This window comes from Sus scrofa, chromosome 2 (genome assembly GCF_054392235.1).
Source record: "Sus scrofa isolate SSC_HxYL_T2T_F1_AM1 chromosome 2, Sscrofa_HxYL_maternal_Yorkshire_Landrace_v2.0, whole genome shotgun sequence".
NCBI lineage: Eukaryota > Metazoa > Chordata > Mammalia > Artiodactyla > Suidae > Sus > Sus scrofa.
In genome coordinates this window covers 96,875,698-96,901,191 of record NC_139384.1, presented here as the reverse complement: position 1 = coordinate 96,901,191, position 25,494 = coordinate 96,875,698, and the positions used below count along the sequence as shown (strand labels likewise).

The following is a 25,494-nucleotide window of genomic DNA, read 5'->3' as shown; positions in this document are numbered from 1 at the left end:
TCCTTAGACTATTTTAACTCTAATCACACCACTCCTGGCTTGATTTACATGCTGTTGCCTTCATCTGCTTTAATTTTATCTTTTTTGTTTACCTCCATGAATCATTAATATTGCTATTTTATAAGTGTTAGTGTTTGCTTAAATTTAATCACATATCTACCATTTTCTTTGCATAGAAGACCTTCCATTTAATATGACTTTCCTTCTATCTGAAGAATATACTTTTAAATATAACTTATACTTGTCATTTTGATTTCATGCATATAAGACTTTCTCACTCTGTGCTTCATATCTCTTAAATTTTCTTTCATATTTTCTGTTTTCTTATCTAGATGTATAGATATGTGATTCTGTAGCGTTATAGATAAATTACTCCATAAATCTATCTTGTAGTTCACTAACTCTTAATCTGCAGTAGAATTTATTGAGTTTTAAATTTCAGTTATTATGTATTTATTTATTTCTCAGGTGTTTACCTATACTTTATTTTCTCTTTTTTTCACATTTTAATTCTTTTATTTCACTAGATATTAAAATATTTATATATTGTGATTGATATTTAAATATCTAAAGTTTTCATACACTTGACACTGTTCTCTGTTATATCTGCTGATTCTTACTCATGGTGCCTTGTTTTCTTGTGTGTTTTGTGAATTAGTGACTAGGAGTTGGTATTTCTTAGAATAGTGGGAATTCTTTGAGGCCTACCTTGAAGGTGGGTTACTTGGGAGAGGAGTTGTATTTGTTTCTTTTGTATGTTTAGGATGACTTTAAATTCTTGGATTGAGGTTTTTCAGACCATCTGGATAGAATGAATTTAGGATGCAGACCATGTGAAAGTTGCTGTGGTTATTAATGCTTGGGATTTTTTTCACTCTCATTTATTCTGTACTAAAGTCAGGCGATTTTCCTTGAGAAGTCTTTTTGAGGGTTTGGAGGAAGGACATTCGGGTTATTTCTAGTATAACTTTCCAGAGGAAGTGTAGCACTTTGTGGTCTCTCTTTTTTTTTTTCCCTGCCCCATGGCATATGGAGTTCTCAGGCCAGAGGCCAGATCTGAGATGCAGTTGTGACCTAAGCTTCAGCTGTGACAGTGCTGGATACTTAACCCACTGTGCCAGGCTGTGGCTCCATCCTGCGTTCCAGCGCTTCCAAGATGGTGTTGATCCCATTGCACCACAGTGGGAACTCCATGGTCTCATCTTTATTGGAGGAATAATTTATTATGCTTTATACCTTAAGCAGGCCCTGGTCTTTTTCTTCTCTCTCTCAACTCCTAGGAGGCTGTGCAAATCTCAGCTCAAGGTCATTTAATTAGGTATATACAGTCATCCTTTGATGTCCCTAGGAGGTTGGTTTTAGGACCCTGGAGGATACCAAAATCCATCAGTGCTCAAGTTTCTTATATAAAATGGTGTGGTAGTTACATATAACCACTCATATCCTCCCAAATACTTTAAATCATCTCTAGGTTATTTACAATACCTAATACAATGAATAGGTGTATGCTGTATGAATAGTTGTAAATACAGTGTAAATGCTATGTAAATAGTTGCCAGTGTTTGACAAATTTAAGTTTTGCTTTTTGGAATTTTCTGGGATTTTTTTTTTTTTGATTAGAGGTTGGTTTAATCTGCAGATGTACAATGTGTAGATATGGAGAGTTGACTGTACTTCCAAGAGACGCTTAGATATTTTTCAGTGCTACATTTACTTCTCTTGATTCCCATATTTACTTAGTTTTTGACTTACGAATATTCTTTATATTTTTCCAGATCATTGATGACTTTAAAAAGGAAGTTTTGATACTTAGAATTATAGTATTTTCATTAGGAGATCAGGCAGGTATCTAGTCCATCATACTTCTAGAAATGAAAGTTCATTTTTCTTTTGAAGGTAATTAAAGTGAAGGTTATAGTCATCCTTAATAGTGGTCAAAATGTCTCAAATTTTTTTCTGTACCTAACATAGTTTATTTAGTTAGATGCCCTTTGTTGATTTTGTTTTATTTATATATTTATTTATTTTTGCTTTTTAGGGCCACACATACAGCATTTGGAGGTTCCCAGACTAGGGGTCTAATCAGAGCTGTAGCTCCTGGCCTATGCCACAGCCACAGCAATGCAGGATCTGAGCCATGTCTGCAACCTATACCACAGCTGACAGCAATGCAGGATCTGAGCCATGTCTGCAACCTATACCACAGCTGACGGCAATGCCAGATCCTTAACCCACTGAGCAAGGCCAGGGATTGAACCTGTGTCCTCATGGATACTAGTCAGATTCATTATAGCTGAGTCATGACGGGAACTCCCTCTTTGTTGATTTTGAACCAAAGTATCTATGTATGATATTGATAGTGCATATGAGGGGGATCTCCTCTATAGATGATGTCATAAAAGTAAATGTTAAACCAAATGAGAATATTTATACTCTTATCACTTCTCTTCCATTTATGTGCAATTTTTCGTGTCATAAAGTATGAGATTTCCTTGCAAGCAATCCTATGAGGTTGTGATTTTCATTGTATTTTCAGGGTACTCATAACTGAGTAGTAATAGCTAGATTATATTTCACATTGGATTGACATATTATTTTTCTTGTTAGCATTGAAGTTGGTTCCAATGATTTTGATTTTTTTTTTTTTGGTAAATACTCTGTCATGAACTTTGTTGATATGAGTTTTTGTACTCCCCTTTTTTTCTTGTGAGAACATTCTTACAAATAGGATTTCTGAGAGTTCCCGTTGTGGCTCAGTAGGTTAAGAACCTGACATAGTGTCTGTCAGGATGCAGGGTCAATGCCTGGCCTCGCTTAGTGGGTTAAGGATCCAATGTTGCCATAAACTGCAGCATAGGCCATACATGCAGCTCAGATCTGGTGTTGCTATGGCTGTAGTGTAGGCCTGCAGCTGCAGTTCTGATTCAGTCCCTAGCCCAGGAACTTCTATATGCTGCAGGTGTGGCCGTAAAAAGAAAAAAAAAAGTAGGATTTCTGGGTAACATTATAGCAAACTTTAATTATTTAGAGAGATAGAGATGGCTAACAGGCATATGAGAAGATGCTCAGTATTACTAATTATTAGAGAAATGAAAATCAAAACCTCAGTGAGGTATCATGTCACATTGGTCAGAATTGTCATCAAAAAGTCTACAAATAATAAATGCTGGAGAGTGTGAAGAAAAAAAAAACCTCCTACACTTGTTGGTGGGAGTGTAAACTGGTGTAGCCACTATGGAAAACAGTCCTTAAAAAACTAAAATTAGAGTTGCCGTATGATCCAGCAGTCCCATTCCTGGACGTATATCTGGAGAAAACTCTAACTCAGAAAAGATACATGCACCTCATGTTCATAGCAGAACTATTTACAGTAGCCAAAACATGGAAGCAACAAGTTATTCCATTGACATGAATGGATAAAGAAAATGTGGTACGTATTAGCCATAAAAAAGGAATGAAATAATGTTATTGGCAGCAACATGGGTGGACCTAGAGATTATGATATTAAGTGAAATAAGCCAGACAAAGACAAATATCATCTGATATTGCTTATGTGTGGAATCTAAAAAAAAATTGATACAGGGAGTTGCCGTCATGGTTCAGTGGAAACAAATCCAACTGGTATCCATGAAGATGCGAGTTCAATTTCTGGCCTCGCTTAGTGGGTCAGGGATCCGTCTTTGCCATGAGCTGTGGTGTAAGTCATAGATGTGGCTTGGATCCTGCATTGCTGTGGCTGTGGCTGTGGCTGTGCTGGCAGCTCTAGCTCCAATTTGATCCCTAGCCTGGGAACTTCCATATGGTGTGGGTATGGCCTAAAAAGCAAAATCAAACAAACAAATAAAAAAAAAATGAAAAAAATTTTAAAAATTGATACAAATGAATTTATATACAAAACAGAAATAGACTCAGGCATAGAAAACAAACTTATGATTACCAAAGGGGAAGTGTGTGTGGGGAGGTAAATTAGGAATTTGAGATTACATATATACACTACTATATATAAAATAAATAATCAACAAGGACCTACTGTATAGTACAGGAAACTGTATTCAGTATCTAGTAATAAATTATAATGGAAAGGAATCTGAAAAAAACACATCTCTAAGTATCTAGATAAGTGAATAACTTTGTTGTACACACGAAACATTGTAATTTAACTATACTTCAATAAAATAAAAAATTTTAAAAAGTCTCATTTAGTTATGTTGACTTGAGATACTATATTCCTCAAGTTTTGTGTACTAGCCCTTAGAGAATCATGGAAAACTTTGTAAAGATTGTGATTGTAGTGGTAATCTCAGGATCCTTACTAGTAGAGGTCTCTGAAGTTTTTTCCAGGACTTTGGCCCCTCTTCCATCTGCCAATTTGTAACAATTTGACTCTTTCCCTGAGGCAGCTTGAGACAGAAGACCAGTTGGGAATCTTGGTGCTGCTGCTTTTGTACCTGCTGAGATATTTCCACAGTATGGGGTTCTGCCAGCTGCTGTAGTGACATCTGTACCACCCCCACTTTGTTTTACAGCATATGGAAGAATTCTTTCAGGGTGATGAGATATAACCATATCCCTTTTATCTGGATATGTTCCTTTTTTCCTCCTCATTGAATTAAGGGAGGCTAGGAGATAGTCTTTTATTTTTTCTTTTTTGGCCACACCAGTGACATATGGAAGTTCTTGGGCCAGGGATCAAATCCGAGCTGCAGCAAGACTGGTTCCTTAACCCACTGATGGAACCCGAGCTGTCGCAGAGATAATGCCTGATCCTTAACACACTGTGCCACAGTGGAAACTCCAATAGTCTTAAAGATTGCTTATGTCTTACCTGTGCTTTATTTTTATTTTATTTTATTTATTTATTTATTTATTTTGCTTTTTAGGGCTGCACTTGCAGCATATGGAAGTTCCCAGACCAGGGGTCGAATCTGAGCTATAGCTGCTGGCCTACACAACAGCAGCAGCAACGCAGAATCCAAGCTGCATCTGTGACCTACACCACAGCTTATGGTAACACTGGATACCTAATCCACTGATTAAGGCCAGGGATTGAACCCACATCCTCACAGATACTAGTTGGGTTCATTACTACTGAGCCACAATGGGAACTCCCCTGTGTTTTATCTTGTGAATTTGTGTTCTCTGTGTAAAGGCCTAGTTATGTAAAGGAAAAGAACCTCCTCTTGCTTCCTCCTTAAAAGGAAAAAATAAATCTTAATTAGACTTTTATAAATTTTCCTTTCCAGGAGTTTAGTTACCATTTTAAAGTCTTATTGGATCTGAATTGGGTTTATGAGGACATTCTGAATATTAGCATTGTTACTATTGCTATTATTATTATCATTATTATTTTATTGATATATTGTTGTGTCTTACTATGTACAAAGTACTGTGTTAATTTTAGACAAACTCTTTGAAATAAGTACCACTGCTATCCTCATTTTACAAGAAATTGAGGCTTAAAGAGATTAAGTAATTTGTCAGATGTAGCAGACTCAGGGTTCAAACCCATACTTGCTCTTAACTGGTAACTTGTATTATAATTGCCTCTCTATTAATATTTGAGAATAATCTGTCTGAGATCTCTAAAACCTTGCTATTCAGAGTGCAGTAGGCAGAGCAACAGCAAAGGCATCACCTGGTTGTTTATTAGGACAGCAGAATCAGCCCCACCCCAGATCTTTTAAATCCTAATCTGACTTTAACAAGATTCTCAGTTGATTCTCACATTACAGTTTGAGAAATGCTGCTCTAAAGGAGACGTTAGAGAGGCAGATTTGCTTGATTAGGGAAGACATTTTAGAGATAGAACATGAATTGATAATAGTAGAAAGGTAATTTCAACTTTTGTTTACAGATGATGTCTAGTAATAACAAAAAATACTTCTAAGAAAAAGTAAGCAAACAAATACCTCTCCAGTTTTCCAGTCATTACCTGATTGGGCAGTTTAATTTTATGCACCTCATTATAGAACACTTAGTAGATACTCAGTAAATACTTCAAACTCTTTTAAGACATGGCATGCGAACCTGCCCATCTGACTTCAATGTACAGTTTTAGTTCTAATCCCAGTACATATATATACATCTATTCTGTATTTTAGTTGTATTTAAAGAATCCTTTATTCATGTGTTCATTCATCTATATAACAAATATTTGTTGAGCCTCTGTACTTAGCAGGCATTATATTTTCTTATTTTCTGTATTCTCAATGCTTTGGCATTTGGGACCTTGATCCTGATGGGTTTACCTATTCCAGAGGTAGCTAATTCCTAGAGATAGTGAACAGTACTCCTGTGAGCATGCTTTTGATATAGAAACCAACCAATTCAGAATCCACACCCAACATCTACTTTATTAAAACTCTTACATACCAAAGCCTATATTTCCCCTTGTCCTAAATCACCCAAAGTACTGGACAGCTAAGCACCAGAAGCCTCTGAAATTATTAAGACTCTCTCATCCTGAATTTATTCAGCAAACCTACCTTGCTTTCCCCTTTCTTCACAGGAAAACTCCAGTAATGGCTCTGGGCCATGCTCTCCTCATTTCCGCTTCTGACTCTTGACCATCCCTGGTGCTTTCCTGTGTGACCCCCATGGGCCTTGCCTCCTGTTTCTAGGGAATCTGTAAGTATAAAATTCTTCCTTCATGATGATAATTTTTGCTTCTTTGTGTCTTACCATACATGATTAAAACAAATCCCTGGTACTTTTTTTTTTTTTTTATGGCCACAATCACCCATGGCATATAGAGGTTCCCGGACCAAGAATTGAATCCAAGCCATAGCTGTGACCTACGCCACAGCTGCAGCAATGCTGGATCCTTTAACCCACTGTTCTGGGCCAGGGATCGAACCTGAGCCTCCACAGCAACCCAAGCCACTGCAGTCAGATTCTAACCCACTGTGCCTGGTATATTTTTAGAACATGATGATTAGTTGTTGTGGTTGTTCTCATAGAACCTAGATTCTAGAGGGCGAGGACAGAAAAAAAAAAAAAAAGATGTAGGTAAGGTTAGTTGGTGTATGAATCATTACAGTCAACATTATTTTGATTGGCCAGTGACCATATCAGATGTTAAAGATTTTGAATAGCATCTCTGTTGGGTAAACTTTAATTTCATTTTTCTCTTTTCTTTTCTTTTTCCTTTTTAGGGCTGCACCTGCAGCATATGGTTGTTCCCACGCTTGGGTTTGAATTGGAGCCGACACCACAGCTCCAATGCCGGATGTGAGCTGCGTCTGCGACTTATACCACAGTTCACGGCAACGCTGGATCCTTAACCCACTGAGCAAGACGAGGGATCAAACCCGCATCCTCAGAGATACTAGTTGGGTTTGTTTCCACTGAGCCATGGGAACCCCTACTTTCAATTTTCCAATCAACTAAATTTCTATAGAGAGTAAGAGATGAGGTAGGAACTAAAACCTTAGTCTTTGGACTTAAAAATCCAATGTTCTTCTCTTGTAAAATGTGATTCTAAATTACCTAACTTTTCAGCTCTTTTGACTTTGTTTATAATGCCCTTTTTCTTCCCGTCTTTGACTTTAGAAAAGTTACTCTTAGCTTAGCTGCTCTCTCTTCCATGGACATTTTTCTGGTATCCCTGGGGTAAATTTCATTACTTTTTCTTTTGTACTTTGATTATGCATCTATAAGAGTCCTTATTTCATTTTGTTTCATTTATCTCTCTCTCTTTTTTTTTTTTTTTTTTTTTGGTCTTTTTTTTTGCTATTTCTTGGGCCGCTCCCGCGGCATATGGAGGTTCCCAGGCTAGGGGTCAAATCGGAGCTGTAGCCACCGGCCTACGCCAGAGCCACAGCAATGCGGGATCCGAGCTGCGTCTGCAACCTACACCACAGCTCACGGCAACGCCGGATCGTTAACCCACTGAGCAAGGGCAGGGACCGAACCCGCAACCTCATGGTTCCTAGTTGGATTCGTCTACAACTGCGCCACTACGGGAACTCCCTCTCTCTCTCTCTTTTATCCCTCTCTAACCTGTTTGAGGTCAAGGAAGATATTTATATGTTATCCCCAGTACCTGGCACATATGTAATATGATCTCAATAATTGCTGAAATGAAATGATTGATTAATCATTAGGAGACTTGCAGAACTCTTCCGACTTTTGAGTCTTTTGAACCAAAATCCTGTATGTAATTTTCCTCATAGACTAGCATAAACTTGTGTGTATACATAGTAAATGATGATGTTTGCATTGGGTCAGCAAAACAGAGTGTTCCATTCTTTAGTATGTTCCAAGGAATTGGAATCTTACAGATCAATCACCTTAAAGTTTTTCTGGCTCAGACCTTGATGACTCAGTTTCACCGTGATGGCAAGATTCTTAGACAAAAATTTTGACTGAATTTATTTGTACTTACATGGCAGATGAAAGAAAAAAAATTCACTGTCCCTTTTCTCAGTGAGCTGGGTAGGCAAATCCTAGCAAGTGGGCTTCATTTATTCTTGTTTTCATAATTTAGATTGCTGGTATAGAGGCCTGTAACATAATACTCTAAGCCATGAGAAAAGGTAGTACTCTCATCTGCCAGCTATTCATTAATGTTGGTGACTGATAAAGACTAGGCAAATGAATAAAGGCAGTTTTTGTGACTCCAGGACAAATGGTTGAAGCTAGGCTAATGGTTCCTTTTCTTGTCATTATGGAGTTAAACCTCTAGTATTTTTGTGACTTGGATAATCATTGTGGGAACTTCTTGATGGTGGGATGTGGCAGAAAATAAACTCTTTTTATTAGCCCTCTGGGCTAGTCATCCCTGCCTCTGAGCTGGGCCTGCCTCGAGGTGTTAGTACACAATGTAGACATCACTGACACCAAAGCAGACACATTGCAGTAGCTTTCCAAGAAAGCGTTGTTGTTACTTTAGGGTCTGACATTACTTTTGACATTCTAAATCTCAGTGTTTATGAGAAACATCAATAATAATAACCATCCTTTGCAAGGGTACAGCACCTTTCTCCCCAGACTGTGAGTGTTTCACAAGCATAAAGCATTTTGTGCAGAAGGGAAAGATGGAGTGGGGAGAATCTGGCCCCAGACAATTAAGAGCTAAAATTCTTCCCTACAATGAGCATGGAACATAAGGGGGACAATTTAGGATAGAAATGAAGAATGCTGAGTCCAGCTGAGACTAAAGGGAATTTAGTAAGAGAGCAGTGACCTGACTCACAGTTTGTCCATATAAAATTAATCATGATGGGAGTTCCCCTTGTGGCTTAGTGGATTAAGAACCTGACTAGTATCCATGAAGAGACGGGTTCATCCTGGCTTCACTCAGTGGGTTAAGGATCCAGCACTGCTGTGAGCTGCGGCATAGGTTGCAAATGTGGCTTGGATTTGGTGTTGCTGTGGCTATGGTGTAGGCCAGCAGCTGCACCTTGATTGGCCTAGCCCAGGGAACTGCCATGTGCAACAGGTGTGGCTCTAAACAAACAAACAAACAAACATACACCCCAACAAACCCAGAAATCACTTGATCTATGAATACCTCTGGTATTTGCCCATAATAGTTAAAGCACCACATAAGATTTAATCATACCTACTGGCTTAATAAACTCATTTTTCATAACTTCAAAACTGTTTTATCTTAGTTTGTGCCCATTTCGTATAGTCAGAGCACTCCTCTTGTCTGGGGAGCAAAGACATTAAAAATATCACCACCACCACCATGCATCATTTCATTGTTTTTAGACTTTGGTTGTGAGGGCAGAACCTATGCCTTATACTTCTCCGCATCCTTACCTTATATATTTAATGCACAGAGTTATTGAAAAAGGGAACCATAATAATAAAAGTTCTAAATAAGAATTTGAATTCACATCCTCTACCTGAACAACATATTTATAAATTTTGGATTGCTTGATGAGGTAGATGTAACCAGAAAAACCCACTTCTCCAGCCATAACTACAAATGTAATATCATATTACACTATTTATTCTATTTTAGTGTATGCTGGAAAATTGTAATAAAATTTTTAAAGAAAAAATTTATTCCTGGAAAAGCACTGTACTACCTTAATGTTAAAAATTTAAGTATTTTCATGATGGATAAAATTTTTGTATATAAGATTTTTTTAAATGACTGAAGGCTAGAAAATGAACCAGAGAATGCTAAAGATGGTACTGGTATTTGTTGTACTGGAATGAGCACTGGCTTTTTACAGGCTTCAAACTACCACTGTTGAGCTCCACTCCATTTTATGGGACATTTACCAATCTGGGCCTCAGGATTTTTTGTTGTTGTTTTGTTTTTAAGATTAGGGCATTGGCCTAAATGACCTCAATGATCTTTTCAGTTCCTTTTATCTGTAGTTCTGAATGTCCTTCATTTATACTGGGCTTGTTGGAACTTTTTGTTTACTGGAATTGGGAATGTATACAAGATACTAAGTTTCAGATTAAGCCCCTCAGAATTCTGATGGTTTTAAGGAACTTCTTCAAGGTGAAAGAAGAATGCTAAATGACTAGAGGTCTGGATCTTTTCTAAGCCTCAAGTCGGTAGAACACCTCACCCTCTGTTTTTAAAAATGTGATGTTTCCTGTTGTGTTTTTGGTTTTGGTTTTTTTGCAACTCTCCTAGGAAGAGTTAGTGTCTCTCTGCCCTCTGTGTACAGTTATTTTTATAGCTTTTACTCTGTTGTACTGCATGTGCGTCCCCTAAGACTCAGAGATCCTCACGGTAGGGATTTTTCTATTTTGGTATCTTGAGTGCCTAGGACATAGTCTGGCATGTAAAGGGTTGTAATACGTATTTGTTGAATGAATGAATGGATGAACAAATGAAAAAGCTAAAATAATTTTGTAGAATGTAATTTCATGGAACATAATGAAAAGAGTATGATTCCATCTTTACTCTGAAGTTTAGAAAGCTTCGGTTCGTCAGTGGAGCACATTTACATTCACCCACTTACTCTCTCTGTTGCCTCCTTACTCTCCCCCAGTAATCCTCAGCCGTATGTTGACTCCTAATGGATTCATTTGATCAGAAAGCATGAAGTTGTGTCCTTGCCTCATGACCTAAACTCCTATTGCTGTTGTTCTACAACTGAGGCTGAGAGGCTAGTAGGTAGGGAAGCCATTGGAATTGTGATCCATCTTCCTAAAGGGTTGATTTTACTTAAATATTTAGGGCAGTATAATGTAATTGATAAATAGTTTTGAGCACTCTTTTATATTAAAAAACACAAATGCATTATGGGATAGGATGTTTAGTTAACACAAAATTATAAGATTTTGAGATTGTAGAGAGACTTTTGGTCTATGACTGTACTTCTTACCCCAATTCTCAAGTAAGCATTTTTAGGGTACTTTGGTAGAACATGCCTTAGTGTGCTAACCTAAGATGTTTATAAAAACCCTAGAGTAGTAATAAGAGAAAACAAGTTATTTGTTTTTAAACTGTCATATTTTCTTTAGAAATAACCTGATTGCTTTTTCCTTATGTATGAAAACAGGTACTCTGCTGCAGTTTTGAACTGTGAAATATAATTTATAAAAAGTGTAAGAAAACATGTTTAGTAAAATCTTTGTGTGTGTGTGTGTGTGTGTGTGTGTGTGTGTGTGTGTGTATTTTTTTTTATTTGAAATAGTTGTTGGAGTTCCTCTTGTGGCTCAGTGGAAACAAACCCTGAGGATGCAGGTTCAATCTCTGGCTCCATTCAGTGGGCTAAGGATCCAGTGTTGCTGAGAGCTGTGGTGTAGGTTGGATCTGGCGTTGCCATGGCTGTGGCATAGGCTGGCAGCTATAGCTCCGATTCAACCACTAGCCTGGGAACTTACATATGCCACAACCACGGCCCTAAGGAAAAGAAAAAAAAATTTGTTATTTTCTCTATAATTAGATGCCACATGCTCTTTAATAAAAGGACTGAGTAATTCAAATTCTTAGTTCTTTCACGTCTTTTTTTTTTTTTTTTTCCTCTTGGTTTCTTAGTTTTGAATGAACGGGCATTTACTTTAGTCAGTGGAGTCAACATAGAATTTCATAGTTCTTTTTGAACTAATTTGATCTTTATTCTTTATATTCATTTTTTGGTGTATATGTGGATATATTCAAATCTGTTTCTCACCATTTGCAAGACTGTTGAACTAAAAAAGAAGCTGATACTCTAGAGGTCTCTGTTGCTTATAATGACACTAGATTTAAATATTTCTAATTCAACTCAGTTAAAAAAATTATTAAGAACAAAATAATGCCAGGCACTATAATAAGCATGGCACTGGTATAGCTTTCTGAATATCGTAGGTAATCAACAAAGGCTTACTAACTAGGGAGAGTAATAGTAACAAACAAAGTACTTAAACCTGTACCTTTACTCTATCTGCAAAATAGAGTTGTTTATCCTCGTAAAAGTTATAAAGCAGAATAATAATAATCAACAAAGGCTTACTAACTAGGGAGAGTAATAGTAACAAAGTACTTAAACCTGTACTTTTACTCTATCTGCAAAATAGAGTTGTTTATCCTCGTAAAAGTTATAAAGCAGAATAAAGTTTTCCAAGAACTTTATAAATATAAAATCTGTGCTTAAAAGAGAATTGTTACTTAGATTATTCTAAAAAGTAGAAAATGTTATTTCAGTTTTTAAAATGCATGAGTTGTTTGCCATTATTTACTTTTCTAATTATCCTTTTCTTAGCTAATGCACTTTGTATTCTTTCTCAAAGGAGTGTTCTGCATCTGTTACCTTTATTTCCTCACCACAGATCACACATTACCTTAAAGTCTTTACAGAAACTACACTTTCAAAATCTCTGGTGTCTTCCTTCTGGTCGAAAGGATTACCATTTGCTCAGTCACTTCATAATACCTAATCTTTTAATAACGTTTAATTTTTCTGGTCTCTGCCTTCGGGGAACTGTCTTATATTGACTTTTATGGTACTTTGTTTCTTGATTTCTTCCGGAAAAATAACTCTTGTAATTACCTCAGACTTAATAAGAACCAAATTACTCATCCAAAGTTACTGAGCTAGCAGGTAGGGTCAGGAATCAAGCTGAAATCTTAGGATCTGAACCCCGAAGGCCTATTGCTTATAAGGCTAATTGGTGCCTTATCTGAAATCTTTGGTACCAGAAAAGTTTCAGAATTTGGAATTCTTTTAGAGTTTATAAAATAGTAATTCATATATGCTGTTTATATGAAAATACTTGTTGGCAACATAGCAGACATAATCAAACACGTTAGTATTTCTGAAGTAATGTGTGAATATTCCGGTAGAATGTGCTAAAACAAGACTATAAACAACCTCGTGTCAGTTTAGATTAAATTTTGCCACAAAATATGGTCGAATAAAGTTCTGCCACCAAATGAGTTATACAGATTTTTCAATTTTGTGGGCTTTTGGGGTTTTGGAATAGGTGTAAGGGATTGTGGACCTGGAAAATTAATCACTTGGAATTAACGTTCGTATTTTTGATATATCATTTTCATTGGGCAGATGAGCAGTTTCCCCCATAATTATCTGGGAAACAGTTATTTTATACCCCAAAGGGAACTTTAGGAGACAGGGGGGCGTCTAGGGGCGATACCAAATTGTTTGGGCTGGACTATAAGGTAGCTAGAATCTCCTGGCATATAAAACTCCCACAGGTTAGGGATTGAGGACTAGGAAGTCAGTTGGTTTAATGAGTTTCAGCCAGTAAGATGTCCTGGAGTCATGGGGACTTACAAGGATGAAGAATGATGTATCTTTTCAGTTAGGAAGGCTCAAATGGAGAGTTGCCCAGGCCATGTGTTGCTCTCTAATCGCTCCTCTCCTCTCCCCACTTCCATCTACTTCACCTTACTTTACCTTACCATGTTTGCATGTTAGAGATCTTGAAAACACCTTTGTAGTGAGGAATTAAGAAAAGACACCAGGTGGTGAAATTGAATGAGTTATAAGGAATTATAACTTCAGTTCTAGGTGTGATCATAATTTAGTTGCCTAATCTGTGAAAAAGAAGATTCAGTGAATTATTGCAAAGGTCTCTTTGAGTACTCAAAGAGTGCTATGATTATGTCTTGTCATTCTACTCTGTACTCATGCTTACCAGATCCTTATCTCAAATTCCTAAATTTCGGTAGGCTTTGGCCATCCCAATGAAATAAGGGCATATAGAAACAGGAAGGGTTGAGCTCATTAGGAGAGGACAGGTTTGTGTACTTTTCCTCAGTGCAGAATGATTATAACAACCAATCATTTTTCTTCTATATGGATAGATGGGCAGGAATAAGTTTATAACAATAATAAGTATATAGGCTTAATAGCAAGGTCTACATTAAGAATGTAAAGTAGAAAACTAAATAATTATCTAATTATTTAGGACAATGTAAGTTAGCAAAATATAATCCAAAGAGGGATTTTAGTCCAAATAATTACATTTATTCAATTCTCCTGAGAATTGCTGGATTTTTAAGTTTCAGCAATGTGTCAGGTCCTTTATATAATCCCCATGCTTTATATAATCTTATATAAATTATATAATTACAATTATATAATTATTTATATAATCTTATATAGATCTTATATAATTACAATTATATAATTATTTATATACTCTTATATAAATTTTATATAATTATATTAATACACTGTGAAGAAATAGAACTATTTCTCTATTATAGATGAGGAAACTGAGATTCAAAGAGTAATCTCAAAGAGTACAAAGAGTAAGTAATGTGTTTAAATTCAGAGTGAGTGGCAGAGCTGGATTAATATCCAAGTTTGGCGGACTCCGAACTCTATTCATTATCAAACTGAGTTGTCTGCCTTAAAAAAATAAAACAAAACTATGATTGGATCGTGCTCTGTAAAATAATACCAAGCGTAGTCTGAACCCACTTACCTGCAAGAGGCTCTTTTAAACAGAGCATACTTCATAGTGACTGGGAACAGGGCACAAAATGACCTGAAGCCTCATGGATTTTGAGTGTGAAAAGAAGCTCATTTCCAGCGTGGATCAGTAGCAGAGGAGGAACAGGAAGGGAGGACATGAGGAAAGGCTCAATTATATGGGAATATGTCTGGTAAATTTAGGGATATAGATGGTCATTCTGTGTATACCAGTATTACTGTGTTTGCCACCAGTAAACTGCTTATTCAGTTGCATTTCTGGGCTGCTCCATTTCATCTTTTGGCATTACATATGTGATTTTTAGCAAATTCATTTCTTGGTGATTTGTTTTTCTCATGTGGAAAGTTAAACTAACCATACTTATATCTTACTCCTTCACAGAAAGTGTGAAAATTAATGGGTTAATGCTGGAAAAGAGCATAACAACCTTTAGACGAAAGTACTGTTATCAATCCCAGCATAGAATCATTTGGACTCTAGAATAATGCTCCTAAAAGATTACTAAGATTTTGTTAGTGCACATTTATTAGAGTAGGTTTTTCAAGTTATGTATGTGGTTTATAATTTAACATATCTAATTTTATTTAATCAATCTATTCTAAATGGGCCTTAGAACCCAGTCAGAAAGTGATCTTACGTCAAAAGGGCAGGATACATAATTATCCTTGCTTTCTCATTTGACCATTGGTTCTCTATTTTTGCAGTTTTTCTCCAGTGAGGCAATATGCATGGGCCCTCTGAAAACAACACTGTAAGTGACTTAAACAAAAATAAGTTAGAGGCCTAAATTTTTTAAATTGTTTTTCTTTAACTTACTGAAAAATACAAAATTTTAATGTATGGAAAAGCATTTTGAAGTAATATAGTACATTGAAAGAATAATGTTCTTTAATATTTTCAGTGAGTTAATCCAGGATGTTAGTTTAAGTAATCTTCTGGAATTTTGAAAATAATAGCTTTCTTTTGTGTATGTCATGTGTTAGATAGCATAAAAGATTTCATGCTTTTTGTTACCATGCAAGTTAGTAGTTAACTCATGAAAAAATTTAAATGCATGTCTAGAATGGGAAAAATTTTGTCATGGACTTTACTTTTAACATAAAAATGTGAGCTCATTTAATAAAGATGAAAAATAAAAGATTACAAAATCTTTTAAATTACCTAGTCTAGATGCAGTCCAGGCTGTTTCTATCAATATTGTTTTTGAATAAAGTTTTAAATTTATTGTAAGGCTTCAAAAGAATCTATTTTCAAGTTGAACCTTAAATAATTACCTCTCAATAAATTTAATTTTGTTTGAATTTCTTAGTGCATTAAGTTAGAGATAATTTGATACAGCAGTAGGTAGATTTACTTTGGAAAGAACAAAGACTGTCTTGGAGTTAAATCACAGCCTGAACCTTCAGCTTAATTATCATGTTGATTATTTAGTAAATAAAGTATATACAAAAATTCATGTCTTAGAAAGTGATATAGTAGAATTGATTATGGTGTCTGCTGCTCCAGTACATTTTGATAAGTTTGGTATTACATACTTTCAAAATAGTTTATAGAAGGTTGAGGTATAAAAAACCATATATGTGGGTACATAGTAATTTCAACAAGTTGATTTTGCTGAATATAAATAGCTGGGCAAAATTATTTTCATTTTAGTGTTCATTACAGTAATTTGCTATTGAATTATATTGGCCACATGACTGAATTATATTTACTAAATACGCAAATTCCATTATTTAGTACTAGCTGAAAAGCATGCTACTCTGAGCATTTAACTAAAGACCTCAAAGGTATTTCTCAGTTTAATAAATGTAGTGTTCTTGCTTTGAATTCAGAAATACAGAGTCTAAGAAAATTAGTAACTTTTCAGTGGTCAAAAGAATTAGTGACAGTTGCTAATAAATTTCTCTTTCTCACTGACATTATTTATTTGGGATTAAATTTTTGTGCATACATATTTATTTAAACCTACATTATTGATATTAAAAGTAAAGTAGTATCCCTGAAAAAAATATACATTTTGTTCTTTCTGGAAGTTTTGATTTATGAGCTATATTTTTTGGAAAATGCTTTATTTTATTTCAGTTAAAACAAATCAAGGAATTTGAATTAAGGAAACCTACTCAAAATGAAGAAGTAAACCAACTAAGAAAATAGTATTTTTCACATCCATGTTTACCATTAGAGGAAAGGGAATTTCCGGTTAAAGTAATTTTTGGTCTGTGCTATATGAAAACAAATGACTTAGGAAAAACAAGGCTATAATGCCATCTGGGGGCTTTTGGGGACATCACATTTCACTGGCATTGAGAATCCTACAAGGTAATTTATAAATTGTAATTATAAATTATTACTCCATTTGTACTTCAGACATAATTACCATTTATTTTTCCCTTTTCCCTTATTTTTATAATAATTACAGAGAGAAAAATGACTGAAAATATCCTGTATTCTACAGTCTAAATCTTACCAAGATGTTTCTTTCCTTTAGCCAAGCAGTGTTTTTTTCCTCTTAAGAGGCAGAATATGTACAAAATCAAATGTATAAAATTTTACATTACATTATGATATACTGTAGGATTACCAGATAAAGCGAATTAAATAAGAACAAACAGCAAAATGGCATATACTACTACACATGTATGGCAGTAAATATGTCCCTTTTTGGAGCTAACCTTAAAAATTCATAGAAGGGTGTACCAGTAGAGTCACCTTAAAGTAAAGGTAGCATTTAAGAAGTGGTTACACAGCTGCCCAGCACCATCAGTCCCCTGCAAGAGACCCACAGCCCAAAAACACCAGAGCAAGCTCTGCCCGGCCGAGCAAAATCTGCTTCCATCGTGGTGCGGACCTCCCAGTCCTGTCTGCCCTCAGGAAGTCCTCCTTGCTTCAGAGAGACCCTGTCAGCCCTGCCCACCCTCTGGAAAAGCCACGCTGCCTCGAAGACTGACCAACAACTCCCGCTCTCAGGAAACATTCCACAGCAGTGCCAAGGCAAACACTGCCCGGCCATGGAGAGTACAACTCCACCAGGAAAAGGAAAACAACAAGCAAGATGAAGAAGCTGAGAAACCACCCCTAGTTAAACCAACAGGAGAACTCACTTAAAGCAGTCAACAATGAAACAGATCTATGCAGCCTGACAGACCTGGAGTTCAAAAGAGAAATAGTGAAAGTACTGAAGGAATTAAGAGAAGATATGAACAGTAATGCAGACACCCTCAGAAAGGAACTAGAAAATATAAGGAGGAGCCAAGAAAAACTAAAAAATTCATTTGCAGAGATACAAACTGAACTAAGGGCAGTAAAAACCAGAATGAATAATGCAGAAGAACAAATTAGTGGTGTGGAAGATAGAATAATGGAAATCACCCAATCGGGTCAACAGACAGAAAACCAAATGAAAAAACATGAAAGCAATATAAGAGACCTATGGGATAATATAAAGCAGGCCAATCTACGCATAATAGGAATTCCAGAAGGAGTAGAAAAGATAAGGGGATGGAAAATATATTTGAAGAAATTATCGATGAAAACTTCCAAAATCTAAAGGATACTGAGTTCAAGATACAAGAAGCACAGAGGGCCCCAAACAAGTTGAACCCAAATAGACCCACACCAAGACACATTATAATAAAAATGGCAAAAGTTAGTAATAGAGAGGATCCTAAAGGCAGCAAGAGAAAAGCAGAATGTTACCTACAAGGGAACCCCCATAAGGTTATCAGCTGATTTCTCTACAGAAACACTGCAGGCCAGGAGGGAATGGCAAGAGATATTTAAAGTGCTAAAAGGAAAAAATATGTGACCTAGAATACTCTATCCAGCAAGAATATCATTTAAAATAGAAGGGGAAATAAAAATTTTTTCCAACAAACAAAAGCTAAAAGAATATAGCAATATAAAACCCAGGCTAAAAGAAATGTTGAAAGGGCTTCTCTAAACCAAAAAGAAAGGAAGGAAAGAAAGGGAGGAAAAAGAAAAAAGAAAAAAAAGAAGAAGACTAAGATTGAGGAAACCACAATCAGAGAGCAGTCACTCAAATAAGCCAGCATACACATTTAATCATGAACATGTTTCAAACAAAATAAAAAGAAAAAAAAAAGAGTCATCAAAATCATAAAATGTGGGCAAGGGAAGTAAGGAAATAAATAGACCTTTTTTTTTTGTTTGTTTGTTTCTCTTTTTAATTTTAGTATAGTAATGAAGTGTTTGAATCTACAGGACCATCAGGCCAAAACACACAGTTATAGGAAGGGTTTAGCATACTTAAAAAACAGGGCAACCACAAGCCAAAACCAAACATTGCACTCGCAAAAAATGAAAAAAACAAAAACAAAAACAAAAACACTCAAACAGAAAATAATCGGAGACCATCCAACCAAAAAAAGAAAGGAAGAATGGAGAACCATAGAATCAACTGGAACACGAGGTTTAAAATGGAAATAAATAATCATCTATCAATTATCACCTTAAATATCAATGGACTTAATGATCTGATCAAAAGACAGAGTGGCTGAGTGGATAAAAAGGCAAAAACCTTCAATATGCTGCCTACAAGAAACTCACCTTAGGACAAAGGATACATATAGATCGAAAGTGAAGGGATGGGAAACAATACTTCATGCCAATAGACATGTCAGGAAAGCAGGAATTGCAATACTCATATCAGACAAAATAGACTCTAAAACAAAAGACATAAAGAAAGACAAAGAATGACACTTTTTAATGATTAAGGGATCCATCCAAGGAGAGGATGTTACTATCATCAACATATATGTCCGAAATACAGGAGCACCCAGATACATACAACAAATATTAATAGACATAAAGGGAGAAATTGATGTGAATACAATCATTTAATACCCCACTCACACCAATGGACAGATCCTCTAGACAGAAAACCAATAAAGCAACAGAGATCCTAAAGGAAACAATAGAAAAGGTAGACTTAATTGATATCTTCAGGACACTACATCCAAAAAAATCAGAATACACATTCTTTTCAAATGCACATGGAACATTTTCAAGAATCGACCACATATTGGGACACAAAACTAATCTCAGGAGCATAGAAATTATTTCAAATATCTTCTCTGACCACAATGCCATGAAATTAGAAACCAACCACAGGAAAAGAAATGAGAAAAAACCTACTACATGGAGACTAAACAGCATGCTACTAAAAAACCAATGGGTCAATGAGGAAATCAAGAAGGAAATTAAAAAATACCTTGAAACAAATGATAATGAAGACACAACCTCTCAAAATCTATGGGATGCTGCGAAAGCAGTGCTCAGAGGGAAATTTATAGCGATACATGCCTACAGGCCTTTCTCAAAAAAGAAGAAAGATCCCAAATTGACAACTTAACCCTCCACCTAAACGAATTAGAAAAAGAAGAACAAAAAAGTCCTAAAGTCAGCAGAAGGAAGGAAATTATAAAGATCAAGGAAGAAATCAATAAAATAGAGATTCAAAAAACAATAGAGAAAATTAATAAAACTAAGAGCTGCTTCTTTGAAAAGGTAAACAAAATTGACAAACCCTGGCTAGGCTCACTAAAAAGAGGAGAGAAAGAACTCAAATAAACAAAATTATAAATGAAAAAGGAGAAATCACAACAGATACAGCAGAAATACAAAAAACCATAAGGGAATGCTATGAACAACTGTCTGCCAACGAATTTAACAATCTGGAAGAAATGGACAATTTTCTAAAATCTTACAGCCTGCCAAAACTGAATCAAGTAGAAACAGACCAACTGAACAGACTGATCACTAGAAATGAAATTGAAGAGGTCATAAAAATACTCCCTACAAATAAAAGTCCAGGACCAGATGCCTTCACAGGCGAATTCTATCAAACATATAAAGAGGATCTGGTACCCATCCTCCTTAAACTTTTTCAAAAGGTTGAAGAAGAAGGAATACTCCCAAAGACATTCTATGAGGCCACCACCACCCTAATTCCAAAACCAGACAAAGATACCACCAAAAAAGAAAACCATTGGCCAATATCTTTGATGAATATATATGCAAAAATCCTCAACAAAATCTTAGCCAATCGAATCCAACACATATCAAAAGAATCATACACCATGACCAGGTTGGGTTCATCCCAGGTTCACAAGGATGGTTCAACATACGCAAATCAATCAACATCATACACCACATTAACAAAAAAAAAAGTCAAAAATCATATGATCATCTCAATAGATGCAGAAGAAGCATTTGACAAAGTCCAACATCCATTCATGATCAAGACCCTCGCCAAAGTGGGTATAGAGGGAGCATTCCTGAACATAAAGCCATTTATGACAAACCCACAGCAAATATAATACTCAATGGGGAAAAACTGAAAGCCTTCTCATTCAAATCCAGAACAAGACAGGGATGCCCACTCTCACCACTGCTCTTCAACATAGTTTTGGAAGTCCTAGCCACAGCAATTAGACAAACAAAAGAAATAAAAGGCATCCGTATAGGAAGAGAAGAGATAAAACTATCACTGTATGCAGACGACATGATACTATACATAGAAAACCCTAAGGACTCAACCCAAAAACTCTTTGAACTGATTAATAAATTCAGCAAAGTGGCAGGATATAAGATTAACATTCAGAAGTCAGTTGCGTTTCTGTATACCAGCAATGAAACATTAGAAAAGGAATACAAAAATACGATACCTTTTAAAATTGCACCTCACAAAATCAAATACCTCGGAATACACCTGACCAAGGAGGTAAAGGACTTATATGCCGAGAACTATAAAACTTTAATCAAAGAAATCAAAGAAGATGTAAAGAAATGGAAAGATATTCCATGTTCCTGGATTGGAAAAATCAATATTGTAAAAATGGCCATACTACCCAAAGCAATCTACAGATTCAATGCAATCCCTATCAAATTACCCATGACATTTTTCACAGAACTAGACCAAACAATCCAAACATTTATATGGAACCACAAAAGACCCAGAATTGCCAAAGTGATCCTGAGAAACAAAAACCAAGCAGGAGGCATAACTCTCCCAGACTTCAAGAAATACTACAAAGCCACAGTCATCAAAACAGTGTGGTACTGGTATCAAAACAGACAGACACACCAATGGAACAGAATAGAGAACCCGGAAATAAACCCTGACACCTATGGTCAGTTAATCTTTGACAAGGGAGGCAAGAACATAAAATGGGAAAAAGAAAGTCTATTCAGCAGGCATTGTGGCTGCCTGATGGGAGAGGGAGGGAGTGGGAGGGATCGGGAGCTTGGGGTTTTCAGATGCGATTTAGAATAGATTTACAAGGATATCCTGCTGAATAGCATTGAGAACTTTGTCTAGATACTCGTGTTGCAACAGAACAAAGGGTGGGGAAAAAATGTATACATGTAAGTGTAACTTGATCCCCATGCTGTAGGGCGGGTGGGGGGGGGGAGAAGAAGTGGTTACAGTGCAATACCCACTTCTGTCTTTTTTTCTTTTTAGAGCTGCACCCAGGGCATATGTATGTTCCCAGCCAGATGCGAGTGATGTCTGCAACCTACACTGCAGCTTGGGGCAATGCTGAATCCTTAACCCACTGAGTGAAGCCAGGGATCAAACCTGCATCTTCATGGATACCAACTGGATTCCTTACTGCTGAGCCACAACAGGAACTCCAAGCACCACCCACTTTTGAGGAAGTTCATTTACACTGCTCAATTAGTGGTTTTAACTAAATGCCAATTGTTTGCTGAATATTGTTAAGAAAAAAGAAAGATCCTCTCTGCCCTCATGAAGTAGTACGTGTAATATACATGAGATAAAAAACGTAAGCACTGCCGTATCCTTATTTATAGTATTTTTATTTTATTTTTTTTTTAAAATATAATTCTAAAAGGGACTTTGGCTATCTGATGCTTTAACTATCTTTCCCATTTGAATAATTTTCAAATCCCTGTTTCTGTAAGCAGTGTCATATTTAATTTGAATCTTATTATTGTACTTGTCAATTTATTCATATCGTTTTTCTTTCTGCTAATTACCTTTTACCTTGGTATATAGTAGGTATTCAATAAATGTGAGTAAATAAGTCAGTATTTTTGAGTTTTCTAATTGTCCCAACTGAAAAATATGGCATAAAGGAAAAGAAAAAAAACTTGAAATAGACAGTGGCTAGGTTTGTGGGATGATGGATTTGATCCATTGATTGCAGCTTGACTCCATGGTGTTTTTATGCACATGTTAAAAGGTACTCAGAGAAGTCTAGCTGTTGTAGGGGCATTTAAAACAAGGAGAATAAATTTATGATGAAATCTGATGTGATTTTTAGTCAACTGGCCATAATTGCATCTGCCAGAAGCTCTGGTTAGAGTTGATGAGATTTGTAATATTTAAAAATGAACATCTGTAAATTATTTGTAGACTATTCGAATTGTAATATATTAATCTGTGGCAGAAGCCAGTAGTAGTTCCTCAATATTCATCTTTGTTGTCAGAGTAGAATTTTATCTGGGCATTTGACTGCCCCAAATAGAGGCTACATTGCTTAGCTTCCCTTGCAGCTGCTTGTATACCTATGATTAAGTTCTAGCCTGTGGGTTGTAAATAGAAGTATCTTGTGGCAACTCGTGGAAAACATTCTTAAGAGATAGGTGGCACATACCATTTACTTCTTCTTCTTCATATCTTCCTGTGTCCTGCTGCCTGGAACAAAGATCATGCAATCTTGGGCTGTAATGTAGAGGCCACACAGAGTAGATCTGTTTGGAAGAAGCCAGGGTCTGTGAAGTGCCATATCAGCCCTGGACCACTTAGCTGGGAGAGAAATCAGCTTCAATTACGGCGCACTTATTTTGGGTTTTCTACAACTTGCAGCTGAGTCTAATACCAACTAATAAAATTGTCATAAAAGTGCAGATTCATTTGTTGATTGCAGTAACTAAAAGTATGTTCATGTTTTCACATTAATCTTTACATAACATATACATGTGTTTACAACATTAATTTTGTCCATCCTCATGATACCATCGTCATGCTAGTATTAGAAAGGGTACTTTTCTCTGGAAAAAACTGTATTAACCTAAAATATTTTTACTCTCAAAAAAAAAAAAAAAGAAAAGAATAGGGTTACCTGTCATTGATTGAAAAGAAATACAGGTAATGAACATAAGAAAAATTAGTCAACCTGAAACTAAAAATGCAAATTAAAACAATTAAGTATTATGTATCTAATAACTTAACAAAAATATTTTAAAAAGGAAACTATTATACCAGTTTACTGCTTGTGGCAACATAAATTGGAATACATTTTGAAAATATATGTCAAGTACCATAAGAATTTATTTGCCTTTTGAGTCAACTGATTCTGGGAAACAGTTCTAAGAAAATAATTGTAAACACTGAAAATGTTATGCACACAAAGATACTCATTCAGGCATTTTTTTTGGATAGAAGTTTACTTTTTAATGTACATTCTTTTCCATCATGGTCTATCCCAAGAGATTGGATATAGTTCTTGTGCTATATAGTAGGACCCTGTTGTTTATAGATTCTAAATGTAATAGTTTGCATCTGCTAACCCCAAACTCCCAGTCCCTCCCACTCCCTCCACCCCTCTTGGCAACCACAAGTCTCTTCTCTATGTCTATGAATCTGTTTCTGTTCTGTAGATAGGTTCATATGTGCCGTCTTTTAGATTCAACATATAAGTGATATCCTGTGATATTTGTCTTTCTCTTTCTGACTTACTTCACTTAGTATGATAATCTCTAGTTGCTTCCATGTTGCTGCCAATGGCATTATTTCATTCTTTTTTATAGCTAAGTAGTATTCCATTGTATCTAATTATCACCTCTTCTTAATCCATTAATCTGTGGATGGACATTTAGGTTGTTTCCATGTCTTGGCTATTGTGAATAGTGCTTCTATGAACATAGGGTTGCATGTATCTTTTTGAATTAGAGTTTTGTCTGGATATATGCCCAGCAGTGGGATTGCTGGATCATATGGCAATTCTATTTTGAGTTTTCTGAGGTACCTCCATACTGTTTTCCATAGTGGTTGTATCAGTTTACAGTCCCATCAACAATGTAGGAGAATTCCCTTTTCTCCATTCCCTCTCTAGCATTTTTTATTCGTAGACTTGTTCATGATGGCCATTCTGGCTGGTGTAAGGTGGTACCTCATAGTATTTTTGATTTGCATTTCTCTAATAATTAGTGATGTTGAGTATGTTTTCATGTGCCTCTTTACCATATAGATGTCTTCTTTGGAGAAATGTCTATTTAGATCTTTATCATGAGGCATTGTTAATAATCGTGACAAATTGGCATACAATCTAAATGTCCAATAGGGATTTGTTAAATAAACTATGATAGTATATATTAATCTAATAATAATGACAAATTGGATACAATCTAAATGTCCAATAGGGATTTGTTAAATAAACTACGATAGTATATATTAAACATATTGTCAAATAACCATTAAAAATGAGGTTTCAACAGATTATATTTGTTGGCACGCAGTGCTATGTCAATAGATATTTGTTGAATGTGAATGTCTACTGTATTGCAAGGTTTGTTCATGTTATGTAATGATAAGCAAAAGTAGGCAGTCAGGGTCTTGGTTCTTATGGAGCTTATAGTTTT

General features: G+C 35.8%; 1 long non-coding RNA gene and 1 pseudogene across 1 annotated transcript in view; one reads left to right on the top strand and one right to left on the bottom strand.

Annotated features, from left to right (window-relative positions):
- Positions 1 to 4,499, bottom strand: part of LOC146405597 (ATP synthase F(0) complex subunit f, mitochondrial pseudogene) — a 77,788-nt pseudogene extending 73,289 nt beyond the window's left edge.
- The window catches only part of LOC110259769 (uncharacterized), a 108,958-nt gene extending 90,935 nt beyond the window's left edge, over positions 1 to 18,023 (top strand). The window contains exons 2-3 of the long non-coding RNA XR_002342108.2: positions 6,509 to 6,627; positions 15,570 to 18,023. This is a non-coding gene — a long non-coding RNA (uncharacterized LOC110259769). The remainder of the gene's footprint in view (positions 1 to 6,508; positions 6,628 to 15,569) is intronic.
- The last annotated feature ends 7,471 nt before the right edge of the window (positions 18,024 to 25,494 follow it).